Here is a 24,283-nt window from a genome sequence, read left to right on the forward strand (position 1 = left end):
AAGCATGGCCATCATGGCTTTAATATGGCCTAGTTTAGGCGTGGCCAAAAGCTAGGGTTTTGGCATTGTTTGGGCGCGACCAAAACTAGGGATTGGCGTCGAGCCAAAAGGTTGCCCTGCGTTAGCTGGTAACCTTGGACGGCTAATATTTTCGTCTTAGATGGAAATATGGTCGTCGATTGTTGCAGCCCTTCGTTTTGGAAGCCCTGAACGGAAGGCCGGCATAGAATGGTTTAGGCGCAGCAAGGTGGCTGGCACGACATGCCATTGGCACATGTGGCATGGTCGGCATGCCTTGGCGCGGTTTAGGCGTGGCCAAAACTAAGGTTTTGGCGTTGGGCAAAAGGTTACCATGCGTTGGTTGGTGACCTTGGACTGCTAAGATTTGCATCTAAGATGGAAGGGTGGTCGTTGATTGTCGCACGCCTTCGTTTTGGCAGCCGTGTGGGGAAGGCCAGCATGGTATGGTTTAGGCTCGGCAAGGTGGCTGGCACGGCATGCCATTGGCACATGTGGCATGGCCGGCATGCCTTGGCGCGGTTTAGGCGTGGCCAAAACTAGGGTTTTGGCGTTGGTCCAAAGCATACCATGTGTTGGTTGGTGACCTTAGACGGCTAAGATTTGCATCTAAGATGGAAGGGTGGTCGTTGATTGTCGCATGCCTTCGTTTTTGCAGCCGTGAGGGGAAGGCTGGCATGGTATGGTTTAGGCGCGGCAAGGTGGCTGGCACGGCATGCCATTCGCACATGTGGCATGGTCGGCATGCCTTGGCGCGGTATGGCGTGGCCAAAACTAGGGTTTTGGCGTTGGGCCAATGGTTACCAAGCGTTGGTTGGTGACCTTGGACGGTTAAGATTTGCATCTAAGAAGGAAGGGTGGCTGATGGATACATTTTTGTGTCCGATTTGTCTCGATTCTATATGTTGTTAGGGATCATTTTTGTACTTATTATGGTGTTTTATTTATTTGTAGGTATTTTTGGCCAACAAACATTTTTGTAAAAAATTGGATCGAAAAGTTGTCGGAAAGCACCCGGAGGACATTTGTTATTCGGACTCTCACTTTGGATAAGGGGTAACCTAATTACTAAGGGGCATCCTATTTCCAGGCAGTTGCTAATCGCACCTTACTCTGGATAAGGGGAAACTATCTTCAACAACCAAAAATCAGGTTTTTGGCGGGAAAAAAGTGCAGTTAAAGAGCAGTTTTGGCAATTGTGATTTAAAGGAGTTTGAGGTTGATTAAACCTCTGATTTTCATAGGATAGACTCCTTATGGGTCTAGGAATCTGATATGGGTGTTTAAATCGATTAGAATGGGCTCAATCAACGGATTTTTCTCACAACAAGAAAATATGGAAAGTCACGTGTGTGACCTGTTTTAGGGAATTTTAGAGAAATTAAAGCGCTGTAAACCTTCCCAAAGATTTGTATCTATCTAAGGAACAGTTTAGAATAAAAAGGAAAGATCAGAAACGCGTAGAAATCCTAAAATAAGAAATTGTCACAACTTGGTCGTGAAGAGAAGGAAAGAGATTTTGGAAGATTTGGGAGAGATTTAATCGGTATTTTTGATATAAATAGATGTCTTGGGTCATATAGAAGAGGTGTCGAGAGTTTGGGAACCTAAGGAGAGCCAGAGAAGAAGAAATCAGAGCTTTACCAAACTCTGTTTCTGCTGCTGATGATGATGAAGAAGAAGAACGCGAAGAACATTGACGCTCGGTAGACAGTCGCAGAAAAGTGTCGTTGTTTAACAGCTGAAGAACGTTAAGCTATTCAGGGCAGTCTTATTCTAGGGTCTTAAAATCAGTGACAAAGCAACAGTTTTTCTGTAACAGTTCCATTATAACAGTTGTTTTGCAACACCAATACACTGTTGCAAACAGTCTGTGTTAATACTTTTCACTCTTTTAATCATCTTTTGAGCAACAAACACATATTTTGAGATCATGATTAATATGAGGAGCTAAACCCCATTGCTGAGGAGATAGAGGAAGCTATTTTTCCAACAAAAAGTGGTATATTATATTTTATCTTTTTATTTGCAATAATTATATGATTATTTGCCTTGAACTATTATTGAATATGATTTTTATTTGAGTGATTGTGATCTATTTTGATGGAGTATGCTTAGTTTTAAGACTTTTGATGCTTCATACTTGGTATTTACAATTATTACTTTTGAAAATCTACTTGTTGCAATATTTTATAATCAAATTAAACAAGAAAATTGCACAAATATAAGTATTGATTTAATCACTTTAAATTAGGAAAATAGTGGAATCTTAGCCTCGGTGTTTCTTTGAATATTGATATCATCTTTGATTGAGTTTGCTATAATTTGTAGTGAGTATTTTATTTTAGTATTAGTACTTAAGTCTAATTAATATCCTTCACAAGTCTAAGAATCGAACCACTTTTACCACTATCTACAAATTACATAAATTTTTGGCGCCGCCAACGCGGACTTGTTTGTAGGGTTTTAGATTTATTTTTTTTTTATTTTTTTGTCCTTTTTTATGTTTTTGGGTATTTATATTGTGTCTACAGGTTCTGGATCATAAAGAAAATTGAGCCAAGGAGTTTGGTGATTTCATAAAGACTTGGAGCTAAAGATTAAAGCAAAAAGAACAGAAAAGAAGACAATTTTATTTTAGGCAATTTTAGTTTAGGGTTTGTTTATTTTATTTAAAAAAAAAACTGTATTAGGGTTTATTATTTTTGTAATTTTTCTTTATTTTTTTGGACTTTGGACTTTGGGACATTTTTTTTTTACCCTACGGAAGGGTACTTTAAATATAAACTGTTTGCAGAGAAGGAGGACAATTACGATATTGTCTCTGCACCTTGGGTTCGTACACTAGACATCGGAGTCAGTGGCCCGAGTCGACTACAACCGATTCATCCCCCGTCTGGAACGGGAGGTAAGATTCTAAACACTCGCGAATCCCCTGCCAGCGAGTTACTGGAATCCTTCGTATGCATATATGTTGAGGACTGAATACGGACATTTATTTTTCTAGTAAAGGGCAAGGCCTGGCCGTACAAGATAAGGGTTTGGATTTCATCACAGTTCTCTTCTTGCCCGCTTTAGGAACACGTAACCTACGTGAACCTAAGCCTAAAATTTTGACTAGAACGAGACCGATAGGGTAATGAGCTTAACAGGAAAGTCATTCAAAAAATATTGGTTACTCTTTTAAGCATACTTCGAAGTTCTTGACGGTTTCTGTAAGTTGAATGCTTTACTGCGCCGCCTTGTAATACTGGTGAAGCCTTGGGTATCAAAGCTCCACCGAGCTTCCCTCGCCTCTATTCAACTTACGTTAACTCGAATTGATTCCAGAGGGGTTTGCTTAAATTGTAACGAATTCCCGTTCGAAGGATTAGAAGCTGGTCTAGAAACAATCTAAGTGGAGACATCATGCTTTTTGTTTGCTAGAAATCAATAGGTTTGATTTGGTTAAGTCGGCCTTGATCTGTGTTTGCTTACCCTTCCAATTTAGAAAATTCTATTGTATGCCTGAACGTAAAAGAGACGCACTAGGTAGATTTGTTAAAGATAAACCTAGTAGTTCGAAGTGTCTCGATTACCTTAATCTAGAAAGTTCGGCTTTTGAAAAGTATGTTTTTGAACGTTCTTTGACTGATGAGAGAATCCTTGTTGCTCTGATAGCGCCAGAAATGGCAACTTTGAAAGCTTTGTTGAATCCAACTAGGACTACCCGTCCTTCGTGTATTAAGTTAGCTGAAAAGGAGGCACCCTATGAACTGAAACCTGGAACCTTACAGATGCTCCCAATCTTTTTATGGAAAGAAAATGAAAACCCTTATTACCATGTTAGGGATTTTGAGGAAATTTGTAGTAATCTAAGAATTAGAGGGTTACATGATGATGCTTTGAAACTTAGGTTATTCCCAGTTTCCCTGAAAGATAAGGCCAAGTCGTGGCTGTATAGTTTGGACTCCGAGTCAATTGAGACATATGAACAACTTACATCTTCCTTTTTCAATAAGTTCTTCCCTAGGCACAAAACATCGTCTATTAGGACGCAAATATGCACATTTTCACAACAACAGGGAGAATCTTTATATAGGTATTTGTAAAGGTTCAATGATTTATTATCCCAGTGTCCTCATCATGGTTTAGAAAAGGTTAGGCTAGTTCAGGTCCTTTATGAGGGTTTAGATAATTCCACAACGACCATGGTTGAGTCTCTATGCACTGGTGGATTTGAAAACCAAACTGTTGATGCGGCGGTGGAATTTTTTAATGAAATCGCCGAAAAAACCCAGCAATGGGAAAATAGTAGCGGAAACGTTAATAGGGTAGAAGGAGGCTATGAATCAGATGCCAAAATTGCTGCTATAGCAAAAAGGTTAGAAGACTTAGAAGTGGGCCAGACTAGTGGTAGAGTGGAGCCTTTTTAGGAAGGCCAGAATATTGAAGAGCATGCCAATGATCTTTATAATAACACTAGATTTGATAACCGTCAAAATATTGAGCCATATTCAGAAACCTATAATCCTGGTTGGAGAAACCATCCGAACCTTTCGTGGTCTAAGGGCCAAAGTCAAGGTCAATTTAGTAATTCTAATGCTCCCCCAGGTTTTGGCTATACTAAGAATCCTTCAGGACTAGCTCAGTTTCAGAATCAGTCAGATATGAAAATCCTAAGTTTAGAGGAATCTCTCGCCTTGTTAACTCAGCAAACTGCAAAATTCCAGTTATCCGTAGAACAGAGTCTACAAGCTAGTAACAGGATAGGACAAGAAAATAGTCAGGCTATTTCCGAGTTAAAAACCCAGGTGGTCTGATAAGTGATTCTTTGAGAGAAAAAGGTAAGTTTCCTAGTCAAACACAACCCAACCCTAGAGGAGTTCATGAATTAGGTGCAAAACCATCGAATCAATTGAATGTTGTTAGAACCCTTAGAAGTGGTAGAGTTGTATACAATAAGGTAACCATGCCCTATAGTGAACATACTGTAGTTCACCCCTCAGGATCTCACCTCTCAGGACCAGTAGCTGAAGAGACTGATAAAGTTTCTGATGATGTGAATTCGGTTCCTGAAAGGTCTGATTTTAGGCCTAGAGCCCCATATCCTCAGCTATTAGTACCAACAAAGAAGGAATCAAACTTTAATTACATAGTGGAGGTTTTTAAGCAAGTTACCATAAACCTTCCCTTATTAGATGCAATTAGGCAAATTCCTGCTTATGCCAAGTTCCTTAAGGATATGTGTACGCGAAAGCGAAAACTTAGCATCCATAAGAAAGCCTTTTTAGCTAGTCACGTAAGTTCAATCATTCAGAACACCACAACTCCAAAGTACAAAGACCCAGGTTCTCCTACCATTGCTTGCACAATAGGTAACTTCCGGGTAGAAAAACTTTACTTGACTTAGGAGCCAGTGTGAACTTACTGCCATTCCATGTATACTTACAGCTAGGACTTGGTGAAATGAAACCTACTCAGATGACACTGCAGTTAGCTGATAGGTCTGTTAAAATCCCTCGAGGTGTTATCGAGGATGTTCTTATTGAGGTCGACAAGTTTATTTATCCAGTGGATTTCGTGGTCCTAGATACCCAACCTGTCCCTGACCCAGAGAACCAGATACCTGTGATTTTAGGTCGCCCATTTTTAGCTACGTCTAATGCGATCATTAACTGTCGAAATGGTGTGATGAGTTTATCTTTTGGAAATATGACTATGAATGAAGATTTTAATGTCAGTAAGAACCTCATGAGCTAGATGACACATGTGTTGAGGAGGTGAACATGATAGAAGCCTTAGTTCAGGAGTCATTACCAAACATCTTGTCTGAAGACCCATTAGAAAGTTGTCTATCCCATTTTGGTTTAGATTTTGACGACGATAGCACTATTGAACAGGTGAATGCTCTATTAGATTCTACCCCTGTGTTAGACACTGATAGATGGAAAGCTAGGTTCGAACCGTTACCAGTTTCTGAGACTACCCTAATTCCTTCTTTAGAAGAGCCCCCAAAGTTGGACCTTAAACCACTACCCGATACTCTAAAGTATGTGTTTTTAGGCCCATCTGAGACTTTACCTGTGATTGTAGCTTCCAATTTGGATAGTGATCAGGAAAGTAGGCTAGTAAATGTACTTCAAGACAATAAGGAAGCTTTAGGGTGGACTATAGCAGACATTAAGGGTATAAGTCCTACTGTGTGTATGCATCAGATTCATTTAGAGGAAGACTCCAAACCTTCTAGGGAGATGCAACGTCGACTGAACCCTAACATGAAAGAGGTAGTTCGAAAAGAGGTGCTTAAGTTGTTAGATGCGGGTATTATTTACCCAATTTCAGACAGTAAGTGGGTCAGCCCTGTTCAGGTTGTCCCCAAGAAATCAGGTATCACTGTAGTCCAGAATGATAATAATGAATTAATCCCAACCCGAGTGACCACGGGATGGCGTGTGTGTATTGACTATAGGAAATTGAACAAGGTCACAAGGAAGGATCACTTTCCCCTTCCTTTTATCGACCAAATGCTAGAGCGATTAGCTGGACATAGTCACTATTGCTTCTTAGATGGCTACTCCGGTTATAATCAGATCGTTATTGCCCCAGAAGACCAAGAGAAAACCACTTTTACCTGTCCCTTTGGTACCTTTGCGTATAGACGCATGCCTTTCGGGCTATGTAATGCCCCTGCAACTTTTCAGCGTTGTATGATGAGCATATTTTCTGATATGGTAGAACGGTTCTTAGAGGTCTTTATGGATGATTTTTCAGTGTTTGGTTCATCTTTCGATGAGTGCTTGCATCATTTGACATTAGTGTTGACTAGGTGTAAGGAAAAAAATTTAGTGCTTAATTGGGAAAAATGCCATTTCATGGTTAAATCAGGAATTGTATTAGGGCACATCGTCTCTTCAAAGGGTATAGAGGTAGACAAAGCCAAAGTTGACCTTATTAAGACTTTACAGGTCCCAAAAACCGTAAAAGATATTAGGTCATTCCTAGGGCATGCAGGTTTTTACCGTCGATTCATTAAGGATTTTAGCTTGATTTCTAGACCTCTTTGCAATTTGCTTGCAAAAGATGTTAAGTTTGTCTTTGATGATGCTTGTTTAGAGGCTTTTGAGAAGCTTAAAACTTTACTCACTACTCCCCGATAGTCCAGGCACCTAACTGGAACCTACCCTTTGAGATTATGTGTGATTCTTCAGATTATGCTATAGGCGTCGTTTTAGGACAACGAGAAAACAAATTACTTCATGTGATTTATTATGCTAGCAAAACTCTGAATGATGCCCAAATGAACTACACAACTACCGAGAAGGAACTTTTAGCCATCGTGTTTGCCTTGGATAAGTTTAGGTCCTACCTATTAGGTTCTAAGATCATAATCTATACAGATCATGCTGCTTTGAAATACCTTTTATCTAAGAAGGATACCAAACCTAGATTGATTAGATGGATCCTATTGTTACAGGAATTTTCCCCAGACATTAGAGACAAAAAGGGTGCAGAAAATGTAGTAGCAGATCACTTGTCTAGGCTAGTTGTTAGTTCCCCTAGTGATTCCCTTCCTATAAGGGATAGCTTTCCTGATGAACAATTGTTCTCTGTTTCCCAATCACCTTGGTATGCAAATATAGTGAATTATCTTGTTACTGGTCGAACCCCTCAACATTGGGGTAAGCAAGATCGTTCTAGGTTTTTAGCCGAGGTTAAGCATTTCTTTTGGGACGATCCTTATCTGTTTAAGTATTGTCCGGACCAGATTATTAGGAGATGTGTATCTGAGAGTGACCAGTCTAGTATTATCTCCTTTTGTCATGAACATGCATGTGGGGGTCATTTTAGTGCTAAGAAGACTGCTGCTAAGATTTTGCAGTGTGGATTTTACTGGCCTTCGTTGTTTAAAGATTCCCATAGTCATTGTGTTTCTTGTGAGCGTTGCCAGAAGTTAGGAACCATTTCCCGTAGAAATATGATGCCTTTGAACCCTATTTTAGTGATTGAGGTCTTTGATGTGTGGGGCATTGATTTTATGGGTCCATTTCCTATTTCGTTTGGTTATCTTTACATACTTGTCGCTGTAGACTATGTGTCTAAGTGGGTTGAGGCGGTTCCGTGTAGAACGAATGACCACAGGGTCGTAGTCCAGTTTTTGAAAGAGAATATACTTACACGTTTTGGTACGCCGCGAGCTATAATTAGTGATGGAGGTTCACACTTTTGTAATAGACCGTTTTCTCTTTTAATGAAACAATACGGTATTACCCATAAAGTAGCAACCCCATATCACCCTCAGACTAGTGGTCAGGTAGAGGTTTCCAATAGGGAAATTAAACGTATTCTAGAGAAAACAGTTAATCCAAATAGGAGAGACTGGTCGTCGAGGCTTACTGATGCCTTATGTGCTTACCGTACTGCGTTTAAGACACCCATTGGAATGTCACCTTATCGTTTAGTGTTTGGCAAGGCATGTCACCTGCCTTTTGAGTTAGACCATCGAGCCTATTGGGCTATTAAGAACTTAAACTTTTCACTTGACAAGGCAGGAGATCAAAGAAAGCTCCAGCTCAATGAGTTGGACGAGATTCGTAGAGATGCATACAATAGTGCTAAGGAGTATAAGAACAAAATGAAACTTGTGCATGATAGGAATATTTTACGAAAGTCATTTTCTCCATGTCAAAAAGTTCTTCTGTATGACACTCGTTTGCATCTATTCCCCGGGAAGTTGCGTTCTCGGTGGACCGGTCCTTTTGTGGTCTGTACTGTGTTTCCTCATGGCGCTGTTGAGATTGAGACACCAGATGGCAGTAGTTCTTCAAAGGTTAACGGTCAGTGATTGAAGCCCCTTTTTAGAGCCTTTTCCTACAGGTGATGTTGAGGAGGTCCTTCTGGAGGACCATGTTTACCTTGATTGACCATCGAGGCGATTTTGTATGTTGTATAATATTTTTGTAGGTTTTTGGTTACACTTCACCCAGGTACTATCTTTCCGACTTCTCTCTTTACTATTTTCTCATGTTACTTATATTTTTGGTACTGTTCTTTGATTAGAAACATTGAGGACAATGTTAGATTTAAGTTTGGGGGTGGGGTAGAACTTTTTGTTACCTTTTCGTTGCAATAAATAAACTCCAGAGCCTAGAAATTTATCCCTATTAAGGATGGCACTAACCAATCTAAGTGGATGGAAGCATTTTGGTTGTAGGAGTTGAGGAACCAATCTGACTAGATGGCAACATCTAAAGAGTCTATTCATAAAAGCACAGAGCTCAGGTGTTAGAAATAACATGATAGTTTCACCATATCTCGTTGAGTCCTTTTCACTTCTGTTTTTATTTTGTTTTGTTTTTAAACTATGTTTCTCTAAGTGATTAGGTGGGGCTCACGATTCAAGTTGTTACCAATGCTAGGGTGAATTAGAGTGATTGAGATACAAAAAAAAAAAAAAAAAAAAAAAAAGACCAGACCATCAGACCAACTGGAATAAATTCAATAAAGTCGACCACTGGAACCCTTGTATATGCCAGTTCTGTTGACCTAGAGTTAGGATTATCAATCACTGGTTCCCTTGTATATGCCAGTGTGTTGATATTAGTCAGACTAGTATCTCAGTCCATTAGGATAGGTACATTTTGGCGGAGGCCTTCAGACAGATATGAGAAACACCGTTCACCTAGTAAACATCAAAACCATATATGTTTTTCTATATCCATCTTCTTGATCTATCCATGTGATTAGTTTTGACTCCGGATATTGATGTCCATAGTGCGACTATCTGAGTAGAGCTCTGTCACTTCATATGAATTTTAGTATGCTTGAGTGCAAACTCGTGTACAACAATTGGAATTTCGCATCAGGGTACTTCCTCCTGTAGTCAATAAGTATGCCAACCAAGGAGATTCTTTAGTGCCTTCCAAGGTTCTGTGTAGATAGCTAGGGTCTGGAGTAAAAAGGTTTTGTGGGTATACCTCTGGTAAGCCCTCCGGAGACAACACTCCGCCACTAGGGACACCTAGGGGTTTAAAGGCTTATTGCATACGCTAAATGCAATCGACGATGCCTGCGACAGTGAGTTAGGATTTTATTTCTATTTTATTTTTGCTCGAGGACTAGAAAATAATAGGTTTGGGGGTATTTGATAGACACATTTTTGTGTCCAATTTGTCTCGATTCTATATGTTGTTAGGGCTCATTTTTGTACTTATTATGGTGTTTTATTTATTTGTAGGTATTTTTGGCCAATAAACATTTTTGGAAAAAATTAGCTCGAAAAGTTGTCGGAAAGCACCCGGAGGACAATTTCTATTCGGACTCTCACTTTGGATAAGGAGTAACCTAATTATTAAGGGGCATCTCATTTCCAGACAGTTGCTAATCGCACCCCTACTCTGGATAAGGGGCAACCATCTTCAACATTCAAAAATCAGGTTTTTGGCAGGAAAAAAGTGCAGTTAAAGAGCAGTTTTGGCAATCGTGATTTGAAGGAGTTTGAGGTCGATTAAACCTCTGATTTTCATAGGATAGACTCCTTATGGGTTTAGGAATCTGATATGGGTGTTTAAATCGATTAGAATGGGCTCAATCGACGGATTTTTCTCACAACAAGAAAATATGGAAAGTCACGTGTGTGACCTGTTTTAGGGAATTTTAGAGAGATTAAAGCGCTGTAAACCTTCCCAAAGATTTATATCTATCTAAGGAAGAGTTTAGAATAAAAAGCAAAGCTCAGAAACGCGTAGAAATCCTAAGACAAGAAATTGTCGCAACTTGGCCGTGAAGAGAAGGAAAGAGATTTTGGAAGATTTGCGAGAGATTTAATCGGTATTTTTGATATAAATAGATGTCTCGGGTCATATAGAATAGGTGTCGAGAGTTTGGGAACCTAAGGTGAGCCAGAGAAGAAGAAATCAGAGCTTTACCAAACTCTGTTTCTGCTGCTGCTGAAGAAGAAGAAGAAGAAGAAGAACGCGAAGAACATTGACGCTCGGTAGACAGTCGCAGAAAAGTGTCGTTGTTTAACAGCTGAAAAACATTAAGCTGTTCAGGGCAGTCTTATTCTAGGGTCTTAAAATCAGCGACAAAGCAACAGTTTTTCTGTAACAGTTCCATTGTAACAGCTGTTTTGCAACACCAATACACTGTTGCAAACAGTCTGTGTTATTACTTTTCACTCTTTTAATCATATTTTGAGCAACAAACACATATTTTTAGATCATGATTAATATGAGGAGCTAAACCCCATTGCTGAGGCGATAGAGGGAGCTATTTTTCCAACAAAAAGTGGTATATTCTATTTTATCTTTTTATTTGCAATAATTATATGATTATTTTCCTTGAACTATTATTAAATATGATTTTTATTTGAGTGATTGTCATCTATTTTGATGGAGTATGCTTAGTTTTATGACTTTTGATGCTTCATACTTGGTATTTACAATTATTACTTTTGAAAATCTATTTGTTGCAATATTTTAGAATCAAATTAAACAAGAAAATTGCACAAATATAAGTATTTATTTAATCACTTTGAAATTGGAAAATAGTGGAATCTTAGCCTCAGTGTTTCTTTTAATATTGATATCACCTTTGATTGAGTTTGCTATAATTTTTAGTGAGTTTTCTATTTTAGTATTAGAATTTAAGTCTAATTAATATCCTTCACAAGTCTGAGAATCGAACCACTTTTACCACTATCTACAAATTACATCAGTGGCCATTGATTGTCGCACGCCTTCGTTTTGGCAGCCGTGAGGGGAAGGCCCGCATGGCATGGTTTAGCCGAGGCAAGGTGGCTGGCACAGCATGCCATTGGCACATGTGGCATGGTCGGCAAACCTTGGCGCGGTTTAGGCGTGGCCAAAACTAGGATTTTGGCGTTGGGCCAAAGGTTACCATGCGTTGGCTGGCGACCTTGGACGGCTAAGATTTGCATCTAAGATGGAAGGGTGGTCGTTGATTGTCGCACGCCTTCAGTTTGGAAGCCGTAAAGGGAAGATCGGCATGGTATGGTTTAGGCGCGGCAAGGTGGATGGCACGACATGCCATTGGCACATGTGGCATGGTCGGCATGCCTTAGCGCGGTTTAGGCGTGGCCAAAACTAGGGTTTTAGCGTTGGGCCAAAGGTTACCATGCGTTGGCTGGCGACCTTGGACGGCTAAGATTTGCATCTAAGATGGAAGGGTGGCCGTCGATTGTCGCACGCCTTCGTTTTGGCAGCCGTAAAGGGAAGTCCGGCATGGTATGGTTTAGGCTCGGCAAGGTGGCTGGCACGGCATGCCATTGGCACATGTGGCATGGTCGGAATGCCTTGGCGCAGTTTAGGCTTGGCCAAAAATAGGGTTTTTGCATTGGGCCAAAGGTTACCATGCGTTGGCTGGCGATCTTGGACGGCTAAGATCTGCATCTCAAATGGAAGGGTGGCCTTTGATTGTTGCAACCCTTCGTTTTGGCAGCCACCGGCATGTAGCGGGGCTGGTATGGATTTGGCATGGAATTGTGGATGACATGGTTTCCCATTGGCACGGTGGCGTGGCTGGCATGGTTGGCATGCCTTGGCGCGGAGCTGTGGCTGGCACGGCATGCCATTGGCACATGTGGATCGGCTGGCATGGTTTTCATGCCTTGGCGTGGAGATGTGGCTGGCATGGTTTACCATTGGCACGGTGGCGCGGCTGGAATGGTTGGCATGCTTTGGCGCGAAGACGTGGATGGCATGGTTTTCCATTGGCACGGTGGTGAGGCTGGCATGGTTGGCATTCCTTGGCGCGGAGACGTGGCTGGCATGGTTTGCCATTGGCACGGTGGGGCGGCTGGCATGGTTGACATGCTTTGGCGCGGAGATGTGGCTGGAACGGCTTGCCATTGGCACGGTGGCGCGGCTGGCATGGTTGGCATGCTTTGGCGCGGAGACGTGGCTGGCATGGTTTTCCATTGGCACGGTGGTGCCGCTGGCATAGTTGGCATGCCTTGGCGCGGAGATGTGGCTGGCACGGCATGCCATTGGCACATGCGGCTGGCATGGTTGGCATGCTTTGGCGCGGAGACGTGGCTGGCATGGTTTGCCATTGGCACGGTGGTGCGGCTGGCATGATTGGCATTCCTTGGCGCGGAGATGTGGATGGCATGGTTTTCCATTGGCACGGTGGTGTAAGAATTTAGGATTTGGTGTACGAAGGTGATGTCGGTCAATACTAAGGGTTCTACCGTGGAACATGACACATATATATGTAACAAAAAAAGGTACCCTGGTAATTCTTACGTAGGCTTGTTATGATTCAATAAATGCGCTAGTGGTCCTAGTGACGTCATGTCAGATGTAAGGTTTATGATTTTAACCCTAAGCTAAAAACCACCATCAACCACTGGGTATCTCTAAATCCTGTTTGAGTCTAACCACTAGACTTTCAAAGTCATCTTTGTCTAAAATTATAACAGGATTATTTTTCTTAGACTTTGTTTTAGATGACTTCCGTTTTGATACCTTCTCAGATTTTAGTATCAACTTGTAGGTAGATTTTGAATGAAGATTCTTCATCTCTAGAGACATTGCATCTTTCCACTTTGGAACATCAGATCTCATATCCTTTTTGAAAAAGGCATTACCCTTTGCATTATTCTCCTTTTAGGAATGTTTCTTTTCGGATATGATTTTGAATTCATGTAGTAATTCGTTTGTCTCGCTGGACAATAGCGATCTAAGAGTTTTTTTGGAAGTGAAGTTATTCAACTCTTTTGAGACAAACGATAGAGCATTCTGCATATTTCAAATCTTACACTCCCTTTGCATATGACATTTTTCGCTACAATAAAAACAATGCTTATTGAAAGGTGTATAGTTTTTCGATTTACCTTTATGAGACTTTTGGTCATGATGCTACTTCTTAGTTGGAATCTTCCTATGTTTGCATTCAGAGATATTTTCTGTTGGAATCTCACTTGAGTACTTGGGCCAATCATGCAAGCGTACATGAACCGAGGATCTTTTGGAGTAGGCGGACAAACAGCCTTTACGAATTTTACTTCTTTGTTGATTAACGAAGTATCAATCCCATCATATCCTAATCCACATTTGTCGCCATGACTTCTCCCTGCATCTAACATGGAAGATAAGTTAATTGTGCTATCATTGAGTCTTCTTAGCCTTACAACTTCTTCTTCTAGCACCTTGATTTTTTCAAAGCTTCAGCTAGTTGATCCTCAAGAGGATTTTTCTCAAGCTATTCGTTGCTCGTTGAATGTTGAGAATTAATCATGGCTTATGTCTCAAGAAGTTTTTTATTCAACAAGTAATGTTTCCTGTTGAGGTTCTCAAACTCAAGGGTTTTTGAGTGAAGACTTTCTTTGTAGTCTTTAAGTAGATATCTGGAATTCTGATATCCATAGAAGAAGCCAGAAAATAATTTTCTTAGTTTCCTATTTTCTCTGCTGAGAGGACAAAGAAGACCAATCACAAATGAGGAAGACAGTCTTTTTGTTGAGATAGCTCCTAGTAGTAAGGAGTATTCAGATAGATCATCTTCAACATCTTGATCAATTTCTGAGTCACCATCTTCAGAAATCTCATCAAGTTGTTTTTCAAGGCAAGTTTGCCAATCAGTGGAATCTACATTATAGATATCAGGTTGTTCGGTAGATTCACAGAAGATGTTATCCTGGAGTCATGATTTATCATCTTGACTTACGTTAACTGAATCACTCATTAGATTCATTCTTATAGGTTGGATCGCACCAAGCACAGATTGTTATATCTTTTCGTGTTTTCCTGCTCTGATACCAATTGAAAAGACGAGGGTACCCAAATATACCTCAATCTAATACTTTTCCTACCTATAAGTCATTTCTATGAAAGTGATTGTCTATGGACTGAGTCGAGACAATGCAACTAATCGATTCACACTTCGTCTGATTGTCTATGGATACGAGATCGAGACAATACAACAACGAAGTATGTTTACTTGATAAAAAGGTTCGGACTTAACCAAACATAATAGGATTCACTTATTAAGTAAATAGGAATTAACGTTTGTGTAATTTACTTTAATTATAATAAAACAATTATAATGCGAAAAATAAAAGTAAAAGACACATCAAGATTTTGTTAACGAGGAAACTGCAAATGCAGAAAAACCCCGGGACCTTGTCCAGAATTGAGTACTCTCAGGATTAAGCCGCTACACAAAATTACACCTAACTTCGTATAGTTGAGACCAAGCAACTAAACCTATAGTTCACCTAGTTCCGTCTGTATTCCCACGCCTCCAACTTATAAATAAGTCACGTACTTGGATCAATTACTTTTTTTCGTATTCCAAAAAGTAAAGGAATAATAAATTTGTTTGGTATCAACTCTCTTCAACCAAGTGATATGAGTCGGACAAAGGCTCTTCTATTTATCTTAACATAAACTCCTTCGTCAGGTCCTTAGATCTATCTTATGTTCAATTACCAAAGTAAACGCTAAGATTTTCCAATCAACACTCTTAATCCAAAGAATTATGTTGATGCCGATCTACTCAATTAATCAATCCAATTCTATCACAAGGATAAAACGGATTATTAATTGGATCATCTTTTTACCGAAACAAGTATTGTGCACACCAAAGAATATGAACCCCAAATCATAAATCTTCAAACTCTTCTTTGTCTTCAAATCTTCTTAAATCTTCAATAAACACCTGCACACAATCACTTGAATCTCTTGTGATCAATCACGCATGGAATGGAGTCTGTTAACAATGGATTATCACAAGAACTTATTTAGAACTAACAACGGTCTAAAGATCCCTGTCGAAACTCTGAACTAGTTTGAGTGAATCTTATATCAGAAGAGAACATCCTCAAGCATAAACAAACTAGGTGCAATCAAAGTTCAACAACCGTTATTCAATCAAATCAATCGAAAACAAAAGATAAACCGCAATTATCTAGTTTCCCACCAACGGTACTAACAGATCTTCTAAATCCCAAAGAAGACTTTAAACCGAGCGGTCGTAAGAGATTTCTCCTAATTAGGTTACTCTCCTCTCCGAATAGGCGGCTTCACCAGTAGCAGCACAACAAGAGGTAGTTTGCTGTTACGAAGGATTAGTTTGCTAGAATGCAAACTTCAAGTATTTATACACTAGGAAGTTTGGATACCAAGGAATTTCCAAAATCGAAAATATTCTCAAGATATTCATTAAAGCACAAATTCGGTTTCCATAATTCCTGGAAATGCTCTGTCCAAAAATAATGATTGAAATCTCTCAGAAAATCTCTAATTACTAAATGCACATTACTAATTCTTATTTTCCTAAAAATGAAATTAATAACCTTAATTAAAAGAATCTTAACTTATTGTGTTTCGATTCTGGGATTCTCTTCCCTTAGCTATTAAGGAATAACTTTGAACAATTAAATAATAAACATTCACATCACGTTTTCAAAGTATGTCGACATCCTTACTTTGTAAGTCCTCTTTCATACTTACAACCTTGAAACCAATTTGCCACACTTCCAAACAAGTTTAGAATTGGTTCATCTGACTTTCAAGAACTATGTGATTGATCAAATAACGTTCAATCACAAATCATGGGTGTAACGGTTCTACCAAAAGAAGTTTCGGTTCTACCTTCCATGTGAGTACTGTGCTTAGTCACACTAGCTTTCCAAATTTCGGTTGACTAGGTACTAGGATCGGTTCCCCACATATATATGGTATCCAACTTATATGTGTTGCACATGTCCATAGGATCGGTTCCCCTTTCTGCTATAAACCTGATGCACCTCATACAAGGATCTATTCCCCTTTGTGATGTATTACACCTCTTACTAGGATCGGTTCCCCTTTACCCAAATTGGGTCAGACATAAAATCACAAACTCGATCATACTATCTCAGGTGATTACTTAAGATCGTTTTCACTAATAAAAGTCGTACCAATACATAAGTCAGGCCTTTGTGAATAGTTTTACCAAGAACACAAACAAGTCATGAACGGTTATACTAATCACACATATTGGTTTTTCAAAAGATACGCGATGAATAACAATACCAATAACACTTGGCGATTTCCTTTTCAATTCACAAACCAAGTTCATGAATTTACTTCCTTAGAACACATGTGAACATTGTTCCCTAGGATGAAATCCTCACCTCATACCCATACATAATCACAATAGAATTCAAATTATTATGGCGATATTTTATTTACAAAGTTTAATGGTTAAGCAATAAACCATGTTTATCTAGAGTTCAATCGTGCTTCGCAGTTTTTGTTTTCAATATGCACGACTTGAAAGATACGTTAGGGAATGAAATAGTTCAAGTCAAATATCACTAACTTCAAGAGGAAGGATGATGTTGTCGTTGTATCTCCTTGCTTCTTAACATCTTCAAGTCTTCGCAATACTTGTAAAGACTCATATCCTAATACTTTCAAGCTAACCTATACGAAGTCGACTCTATTACATAATCAAGTGACTCTTAACATGAGTTTTGATTCACTAAAATATGACAACCAAACTTGACATACTAATGCTTGGTGGGTTCAACCGATCTATGCTCTAACAAATTCATATACCGGACTTATATTCCCGAAGAACAACCTAGAAATATCAATCATCTTACAATAATCTTAATCAACTAGCGAAACAAGATATTGTGGAATCACAAACGATGAGACGAAGGTGTTTGTGACTACTTTTCTATCTTGCCTATCGGAGATATAAATCTCAATCCAATCTTATGATTTCACTCAATCACGATAGAAACATCAAGATCAGATCACGCAACTACAGAGAAAATAGTTGGGTCTGGCTTCACAATCCCAATGAAGTTTTTAAGTCGTTAATCTACAGGGTTTCGTGGAAAACCTAAGGTTAAAGGAGAATCGACTCTAGCTTATACAACTAGTATCACACAGGAGGTGTGAGGATTAGGTTTCCCAGTTGCTAGAGTTCTCCTTTATATAGTCTCCAAATCAGGGTTTGCAATCTAAGTTACCTTGGCAACAAAGCATTCAATATTCACCGTTAGATGACAACCTGATTAGATTCAAGCTAATATCTTTCTAAAATTAGATCGAACTTAGCTTGTTATACACAAATGAAATGTAACTTAATTTAGGTTTGAGTAACCGTACCTAAACTTGTACACTTAGTTGGTTCAACTATAGTTAACCAATGGTTAGCCATATGAGCACTTTCATATCAACCTTATTCATCTTCACCATAACTAATTCAAATGACTTATATGAATTAGTTAGAGAGTTGTTTAATTGCTTAGATCTCATAGACGTATACAAGACACAATCGAAACAAAATAGGTTTTGATCCACTTGAATCGATTCATGAACATAATAGCCACGGTTTGCAAAGATTCCATTCCTTATTGTATAAATGTTTTACTTCATGAACAAACCGATTTTAGAAAGTAACCTACTTAAGTATGCAAACGGGTACGCGTACTTAAGTAATCGGATTGAGTTTTTTTTTTCACTTTCAAACTCCAGCAGAAATTCACAGACGTGAACCTTCCGCCAGTATGCGTACGGGTACGCATACTTACCCGGATTTCCAACAACCGCTAGTATGCGTACGGGTACGCCTACTTTGGGTTCCCGGTTTTGAACTTTTACACAAATGTGCGAACACACTATGTTTATATCTAAAGATGGTTACATGTTCTAAACTCTCATTTCAATCATTGAAACTTTCTTAGAGGATGTTATATAGTTGTTATTCACAAACTATTTTTCATCAAAGCGATTTTCAAGTTATTGAAATAATCAACATGACTTTCGTCACGAGTAAAGATTAACTTGGCCAAAGCGAAAGCTTACCAACACATATTTCGAGAAATAGATAAGCGAGATAAACTCGGCTCGAAATAGCAAATGTGTATAATCCAAGTCTATATAGAAATACGACTTTTATCTCAAGATAGGAGATAGAATAGATAGACTTTTGAGTGATAGATAAATTCAAGTCTTCACATACATTTTTGTCGATGAAGGTCCACAAGTTCCTTGAGTAGTTTTTTGTCTTCGCTTGATGAACGTTGTGGAGTCTAGAGCTCAACTACACTTACTATCCTAGTCCGAGACTTAGTTATAAGTAGACTAGAAATCAAGACTTATAGTTTTGGCAACTAAACTTGACAAATAAGCTTGAGATAGCAACGCTTGCGAGTTCGACCGAGCAGTGCTCTAACACCACCATTTGGTTCGAGATTGACCCTTGTCCAATATTACTTGCATAACGCGCTATAGTGGCCCGGTATTGGCCGTAGGCCAATGCATCTTCTGTAATGCTCCAGAATAGCGCGATATTATCTCTAGGTCAATGTAGCCTGCAATTTGCACCTCTTGATGCAATATTGGTCCTTGGACGATATGCCCAACATAATGCGTCACTATAACTTCCAAACAGTAAAAGACTAATTTGTTTGGTAACTGCTCTTCAATCTCAAGAAGTTAATCAGAGATTTTTTTGAGTATAACAAAGGATTTTTAAATTAATAAACTTCCTTGTCTGGTTTAGATCAATCAAGATATAGATTACTGAAATAATCCTATCTAATTTACAAACTTTTAGATTCGGATACTGAAAAATATCACTAAATGATAGCTTTTCGATCTACGACGACTATTCAACCAATCATCTATCAAAGATAAACGAATTCTAGATGGATCCCAGTCGATCAAGTTCGTGCACGAAGCAAATCACAAAGATACGAAACCAATAAGAAATATTCTTGTGATCAATTTAATGTCTTATTATGTACCTGTACAACCAAACTTGGTTCCAACTTATAATCGATCACCCACAGAAAAAAAAATTTTAAGAATGGATGATCACAAGTCAATGTCAGATCTACAGACGAATCTGAACTACCGCTAATCTCTTGATCTAGTTTGACTGATCTTATGTCAGAAGAGAAGGCTCTCAAGAATAATTAAACTAAGTGCAATCAAGAGTTCAAAACCGTTAGTAAATCACATCAATAATCGAAAACTAAAATATCAATGCAATTCTAGTTCCCACCAACAATACTATTATGTGCTTCTTGATCCCAAAGAAGTATTTAAACTAGCGGATGCAGGAGATTTCACCTAATTAGGTTACTCTCCTCTCCAAGATAGTATTACGAATAAAACTATTAGTCAGCTATAACACTGACTACAAAATGAAGTTCCTTCCTCATGATGAGTTTGTAAGAAGAACAAACTTCACTATTTATAGACCAAGGTTGTCTGGACACCAAGGAATTTCCAGAACTGAAAATTTTCTCAAGATAGGCAATAAAGCACCTAAATTCAATTTTGTATGATTCCAACCAATATCTAATTGTATAACCTAAATCCCTCTTGGATACAACTCAATATTAGCTAGCATACAGGATAATTAACTAATATATCTTCCAAAGATATATTTTGCTTGCTGGAAAAATAAAACATATATATTCGATAATCTTAACAAAATCTCAAACATTTTTGTTTGGGATCTCACCTAGAATATCAAGGAATATATTTGAACAATAAAATACTCCCTCCTTCCCAAATTAGATGAGCTAGTTGGTTTTAAATTTTGTCTCATAAATAGATGAGTTATCTCTCTAGTCAAGGGGATATTTCTAAAACTACGCTTTTAATTGATTATTGTTACTATAAGAAATATGTATAATTTGATAGCCATGTTTATATTCGTTACATAGGAATTTTAAAATGCTTTTCAACGGTATAAAGTTTACGAAAAACCGTGGTATAGTTTAAGAGATAAATCATTTCTAAGTTTTACTAGTTATTATCCATAAGGGTATAATTGTAAAAAAATACTTAAACATACTCTCATTTCCTCCTTGCCTTAAGAATTGTGCAAACTACAACTAGCTCATCTAATTTGGGACGGAAGGAGTATAATATTTATGCATATGTTCAAATTACTCATTATGCCGACATCTTGAACTTTCCTACTTAGCAAACCAATTTCCAAAATCACACAAACCTTAAAGTGTACGTGACTGATAGAAATCGGTTTTGGATATGGGGATCGGTTCTACCATGACTCGTAATGTAGGTAAGTATCGGTTCTACCTTGATTCCCATATACGTTAGAATCGGTACTACCTTGACTCTCAACATAGGTAAATATCGGTACCACCTTGACTCCCAACATAGGTAAGGATCGGTTCCACCATAATTCCCAAACATAAATAGGTATCGGTCCTTATTTAGATCTTCAATGAAAATCGAACCACCAATCCTATTGATTTCTTTCAACTACGAAACAAGTTCATAAGTCTACTTCCTTAAACTCATGTAATCAAACATAGTTTCCTACGCATGAAACAAATCCTAAGTTCATTACACAATCTAGTAACAAGTTACAAATATCATGTCTATGTCGCAATTACAAAGTTTAAAAGATAAGCATTATACTTCATAAAATCAATATACATAAGTCTTAAAACAACTTGTATATTCTTCTTTGCCATTTTGATCATAATAAGATGATCAAGTCTCCGATACAAGAGTTTCATGTATACAACTTCGCATGTTATGTTCTCTATCTAAACGACTTGAAAGTAACAATATAGAAATGGGAAAATGTCAACTCTTGTATTACTAACCTCAAGTAGAAGGATGATGTCTTCGCTGATGTTGATACGTCTTCAGAATCTTCATGTCTTCAGAGTAATACTTGTATGTATCAATATATCTAGACTTCCTGGTCTAACCTAACGAAGTTGACTCTAGTGAACTAATCAAGCTAGTTTTGAGTTTTGATATTAAAATATAACTACCAACCTTGACATACCAATGCTTGGTGGATTTAACCGAGCAATGCTCTAACACACTCTAAGGATCCCATAATAATGGTGTTAATTTAGTAGCACAACACATCAAAATTGGATATTCTATCTAGTCTATAAAGATTAGTTTATGCTAGCATATTATCGAACTTCAGATCGAAAAAGAGATTTAATAATTTAGTTCGAGCGTGGATTTTAGTGTTGTTAAGGGCTTCACGAGAATCCAAAAATGATATTATCAATTCATCTGGATTTTAGTCGTTTACCACGAACATAAAACACCCAAGGATTGATCATAATATTCTTCTCTTCGAAGTGATGATTATAACTTAATCTCAAGCCTGACAGTTCACAAGGTCAGGTGGCTTCATGATTTTGAAAAAACTCGAATCCTTCAGGGATTCATATACAATGATCAATCAGTGGCCATAGCTAGATGCAATCTGAGTCCTTCATGGACTACCATGCTAAAGTGCTTAAGAAATAGAAGAATATTTTTAGTTTTACAAAACAAATCCTGGGGTTCAGCAAGAAACCCTAAAATCGCACTTAAAACGATTACAATACTTTCTTTGCGCTTTACCTCAAATACCAGCCTGTAACATTCAGGCTTCACAATTTTACTGTGTGAGTCGTGAAAAGATGAGGATACCTAAATATACCTCAATCTAAAACTTTTCCACCTATAAGTCCTTTCTCCGAAAGTGATTGTCCATGGACTAAGTCGAGACAATAAAAAGAATCGGTTCACACTTCGTGTGATCGTCTATGTATACGAGATCGAGACAATACGACAACAAGATAACTTTTGTGATTGACTATGGATGCAAGATCGAGATAATACAACAACGAAGTATGATTACTTGATAATAGGTTCGGACGTAACCAAACACAATAGGATTGCTATCAAGTAATTAGGAATTAACGTTTGTGTATTTTACTTCTAATTATAATAAAAACAATTATAATTGCGGAAATAGAAAAGTAAAAGACAAAGCAAGATTTTGTTAACGAGGAAACCGCAAATGCAGAGAAACCCCGGGACCTTGTACAGAATTGAATACTCTCAGAATTAAGCCGCTAAACAAAATCTAAACCAACTTCGTATACTTAAGACCAAGCAACTAAACCTATAGTTCACCTAGTTCCCTCAGTATCCATGCACCTCTAACTTGTAATAAGTCACACACTTGGAACAATTCCTTTGGTTCGTATTCCAAACAGTAAAGGAACAACAAATATGCTCGGTAACAACATTTTTCAAACAATTTATATGAGTTTGACAAAAGGCTCTTCCGCTTATCCCAATAAACTCCTTTGTCAGGTTCTTAGATCTATCTCTTAACAACTACCAAAGTAATTGTCTAGGATATGCAATCAATACTTTGAATCACAAAGAATTGTATTGATGCTGATCTAGTCGACTAATCAATCAAGGTTATCACAAAGATAAACCGATAGTAGTTGGATCCCCAGCCGATCAAGTTTTGTGCACACCAAAGATTATGAACTCAAATAAGAAATCTTCTTTGTCTTCAAATCTTCTTAGATGTTCAATAAACACCAGCACACAAACAACTTGAATCTCTTGTGATCAATCACACACAGAACGGAGTCTGTTAACAATGGATTATCACAAGACGTCTTTAGATCTACAAACAGTTCTAAAGATCCCCGTCGATACTTCGATCTAGTTTGAGTGAATCTTATATCAGAAGAGAAGATTCTCAAGCATAGACAAACTAGGTGCAATCAAATTTCAACAACCGTTAGTCAATCAAATCAATCGAAAAATAATAATAAACTTCAATTATCTAGTTTTCCACCAACGATACTCGTAGAGCTTCCCAATCCCAAAGAAGTCTTTAAAACGAGCGGTCGTAAGAGATTTCGCCTAATTATGGTACTTTCCTCTTCGAATAGAAGATTCCACCAGTAACAACACAACTAGGTAGTTTTGTTGGCTCTGAGAATTAGTTTTCTCGAAATGCAAACTTCAATATTTGTAGACTAGGGAAGTTTGCGCACCAAGGAATTTCCAAAACCGAATATTCTCAAAGATATGCAATAAAGGCAAATACGGTTTTCATAATTCGTGGAAATGCTTTGTCCAAATATTGACTGAAATCTTAATAGAAAATCTCCAATTAATAAATGCACATTACCAATTTTTATTTTCTAAAGATATGCATTTAATTGCTGGAAATTAAAAGCATATAAAAACTAAAAACCTTAATTAAAAGATTCTCAATTTATTTCGATCCGGGATTCTCCTTTAGTTATTAAGGAATATCTTTGAAGAATAAAAGATAAGAGTTACTGCACATGTTCAAAGTATGTCGACATCTTTACTTTGTAAATCCTTTTTCATATTTACAATCTTGGAACCGATTTGCCACACTTCCAAACGAGTTTAGAATTGGTTCATCTTACTTCCAAGAACTATGTGATTGATTATCCTATCAAATCACCATTAATGGGTTT

The sequence above is a fragment of the Papaver somniferum genome, chromosome 8, assembly GCF_003573695.1.
Source record: "Papaver somniferum cultivar HN1 chromosome 8, ASM357369v1, whole genome shotgun sequence".
Classification (NCBI taxonomy): Eukaryota; Viridiplantae; Streptophyta; class Magnoliopsida; order Ranunculales; family Papaveraceae; genus Papaver; species Papaver somniferum.